The 4,308-nt window shown below is 39.0% G+C and overlaps 1 protein-coding gene across 1 annotated transcript in view; it reads right to left on the bottom strand.

Annotated features, from left to right (window-relative positions):
• The window catches only part of LOC108795995 (contactin-associated protein-like 4), a 282,214-nt gene that overhangs the window by 265,810 nt on the left and 12,096 nt on the right, over positions 1-4,308 (bottom strand). The gene's annotated exons all lie outside the window — the stretch shown is intronic.

Raw genomic sequence — 4,308 nt, 5'->3', positions numbered from 1 at the left:
ATTTGTATTGAATTGTTCTAGTTGCGAATTTCTGTCCCCTGCCAGTTCCAAGGTTCCATTAGTCTTTTTTTGGGGAAGGAATTGATGTGATAGGCATCAATGTTCTCCCAGGGCAACATTTATTTTTGATGATGCTGTTAGCTATTTTGAATTCTGCATGAGACATACTGCTATTATATAGGCACTTGGTTGAAACTTTTCTATACAGTACAACCGAGCTGGCTTAGGGGGAACTAAGTTAGCTGTCACTAGCCTGCCCTGGAAGCTGCTCCCCCTGTACCCATGATCTGCTAGCAGTGGAAACGTTTCAGCAGTTGGACAGCAGTTGTAATCACAGCATGACACATTCAATTAACGCAAATCAGATCCGAGAGTGTAAAACGTTTGCTCTACTTACATTTGCTCCCCGCCAATGCTGCGATCTTGTGATGAAGCGAGGAGAAAATGAGCAGCTTGAGAAAGACCGGTGCTGGGACAAAATCCATCTTTATATCCACAAGAGCTCAGGAAAAGTCTTCGATTCCTCCCGTGTAGTGCCTCAACGCTTTGCCCTTTGCCTCTTCCTCTGTGTTGTCTAGCAGTGATTTCCAGCCGGCAGACAACTCAGACTAACAGCACAGCCCGGATCTTCTGACACCCCCAGAGCTGCTGGATGATGTGGAAGCTGCTTCTTCTTAATACAGCAGCTGCATCACTACTAGCAGCAGCAAGGAGCCCTCCTATTTCACACCATCACTGAAGGCTAAACTGTCAGCCTGCTCCCCCCCCACCCTTCAACCCTTCCCACTGATCAGCTTGATTATTGGAGCTTCACGTTCACAATGAGTCCTGCATACCCCTTGTGGTGACAGGTGGGAAATGTGACTCTGCGATGAAATGCACACAATAAGAGAAAGCAGCTTTGCAACATGTGCCTTCTGCAGATGTCTTCCCTGCTCTGACCCTGTCCTCATCACTGAACGCCTTGGCACACTTCATAGCCATGTATTAAAGACAAGTGAAAATTGAGAGGGAGGAGAGGCTTTACCAAAAGCAGCCAACAGTCAGATCATGTTTTCTGCACCATATGCTGTCTACAGCAATTAAGCTGTCAAAAGGTTTTCCTATTTAAACATTTCATGCATGACATATTTACAAACACCAGGCATGCATTGTCAGTCATCAGCATAGACAACTTCAAAGCAGTCATTTCTTTGTAAACTAATGTTTAGAATAGCAGTGTTATGTGCCTGGTGAATGCAGATTCCAGCTCTGGTATAAGTTTATTTTCAAATATCATCTGTGCTGTATCATAGGATGGGAGTAAGGATAAGATGGGTAGTCCTGTTTTTATAGTCATGTAGTAAGACGGGTAGTCATGTAGTAAGATGGGTAGTCATGTTTTATAGCCATGCAATAAGATGGGTAGTCATGTTTTTATAGTCATGTAGTAACATGGGTAGTCATGTTTTTATAGTCATGTAGTAACATGGGTAGACATGTTTCTATAGTCATACATTAAGATGGGTAGTCATGTTTTTATAGTCATGTAGTAACATGGGTAGACATGTTTGTATAGTCATACATTAAGATGGGTAGTCATGTAGTAACATGGGTAGACATGTTTGTATAGTTATGTAGTAAGATGGGTAGTCATGTTTTTATAGTCATGTAGTATGGGTAGTCATGTTTTTATAGTCGTACATTAAGATGGGGAGTCCTGTTTTTGTAGTCATACAGTAAGATGGGTAGTCCTATTTTTATAGTCATACAGTAAGATGGGTAGTCATGTTGTTATAGTCATGTAGTAAGATGGGTAGCCATGTTTTATAGCCATGCAATAAGATGGGTAGTGATGTTTTATAGTCATGTAGTATGGGTAGTCATGTTTTTATAGTCATGTAGTATGGGTAGTCATGTTTTTATAGTCATACATTAAGATGGATAGTCATGTTTTTGTAGTCTACAGTAAGATGGGTAGTCCTATTTTTATAGTCATACAGTAAGATGGGTAGTCATGTTTTTATAATCATGTAGTAAGATGGGTAGTCATGTTTTATAGTCATGCAATAAGATGGGTAGTCATGTTTTGTAGTCATGTAGTAAGATTGGTATTCATGTAGCATAGGATGAGTAGCATAGCATATGTTTGTAGTCTTTTTTTTAGTTATGTAACATAAGACGGATAGTCATATTTTTAGTCATAGAGCATAAAATGGGTAGTCATTTTTTTTCTTAGTCATGTAGCATAAGATGGCTAGTCATGTTTTTTAGTCATATAATAAGATGGGAAGTCATTTTAGTCATTTAGCATAAGATGTGTACAGTAGTCATGTTTTTTTTTTCTTATCCTGTTGCCTAACACTGAAAGAAAACCCCAAGTTAACACGGAAAACTAACCCTTATCACTTTCCTTTCCTGAAAAAAATAGAGAAAACTTGTTCTCAGAGAGATCTTAAAGTGACATTAAACCCTCAGATTTTTTTAACATAAAACAATAGTGTAATGTGTGCCTTACTGTAATCCATGGTTGTTTCCCTTCTCTTTGATGCTCTTCCTTTTAAATATGTATCTGTTCTCATGCTTGGAGAGAACTTCCCTTTTCAGCAGACTGCCTTGTCTCACGCGGTGTCTGTGTATAGGCTGTAACCTGAGCCAGCACTACAGGAAGAGGCCCTGAGCTGAAAAGGGAAGTTCTCTCCAAGCATGAGAAAAGATACATATTTAAAAGGAAGAGCATCAAAGAGAAGGGAAACAACCATGGATTACAGTAAGGCACACATTACACTATTGTTTTATGTTAAAAATCTGAGGGTTTAATGTCACTTTAAGGCTGCCATAGCTAACCTCCTTCTGGAAATGCTGGTTGCCTGGCTGTCTCTGGTTTCAGTTTTTTTCTGAGGCACTGACCTTGAGCAAGCATGTAACCAGTAAGGTCAGAGCTAATAAAGAACTCCTAGTCTGCTTTACTTATTTTAGGTCAGTGGCTAAGAACATACTGAAGTTAATAAATGAGCATGGGAACCAGGCAACTAGAATATTTAATAAGGTAAGGTGTCAGAAATAGTGGTCTCCATATTTATATTCTCACAGGTTTACATTAACTTCTAACCTTAACACCTAACCCAGAAAATGGACACTTAACCTTCAACCTTAGTTCTTACATTTAGCAACTTAACCTCGGACCCTAAAACTATTTAACCCTCAACACTGCTTTGGTCACACTTTAAATTGGCTTATAATGTCTGCATTATGTTAGGCATATTACTCAGCTCAACTTAAATTTGAAGTATGATACCATTTTATGCATGCTTTTAATGTTCTAAGAGCCATTGTCAAAGTATCGGATGACTCACAAGTGTTTTAAACAAACAAAAAAGATAGAACATTTACTAGTTTTAGATTTGGGCATATTTTATAACAGTTTTAATTATAATTGCTTTAGAGCTACAATGTACAACTATTGTAATCAAATGATATAATAACAGTCTTGAAAATCATGTAACAAATAACAAGCACAGAGGTGTCACTATATATGTTTTGAATAATTATTATTATTATATTCACAATCCAGTCCATTTAGGATGATCTTATCTTTCCTGTACACGGATGCATATTTACAGTAAATAGGTGGGGTCATTCTAATTGATTCTTCTAACGGCAAGGTTCACATTGCTGCTTGAAAAATATTTGCACTTTCAGATTGCCATCTTGTGGCATGAAAGAATAATACCTGCAGAATTTTACTCAACAAGCCTAAATGGCTTATATATGTGTTTAATACAGCGTGCCAATGTTACGCAGGCAGGCTTAATTAAAAGGCAGTGCACAAAGCAAGGATGATGTCTGATTTTACGGAAGTAGGATCGTGAAGGCTGATTCTATTACTGGAAGATGAACTTTGCATATGATTCTTTAGCTTACTCAAAAAAAACCCATATATAAGCATTCATGTGTGTGTGTTTGTGTATATGTATGTATATATATATATATATATATTACAATACACAGTATATACATTATAAATCTATACATACGTTTGAAAAAATACGATGATGACTGCTTAAAGCCTGAACCCAGCCAATTTTTGGAGGATAAGTATGGAGGCAGTGGCGGAACTATCGCCATAATGAACAAGGCAGCCGGTTTGGAGCACGGGGCACAGGGCGGCCAGGGCGAGGAACAAAGGTGTCGTTCAGGCCGCCTGGGTCACTTTGGCATCACAGGCTGCTTGCTGTCACTGGCGGCTGTCAACCTGTCAGGGATCTGTGCGGCAGCGCGTTCCTCCTCACAGCCGCTGCTGAGTCAGTGACAGCCTGCTGCTTGCAG

This window comes from Nanorana parkeri, unplaced genomic scaffold (assembly GCF_000935625.1).
Source record: "Nanorana parkeri isolate BGI_ZX_2015 unplaced genomic scaffold, ASM93562v1 scaffold1036, whole genome shotgun sequence".
Lineage (NCBI taxonomy): Eukaryota > Metazoa > Chordata > Amphibia > Anura > Dicroglossidae > Nanorana > Nanorana parkeri.
This window is presented reverse-complemented; position numbering and strand designations above follow the sequence as displayed.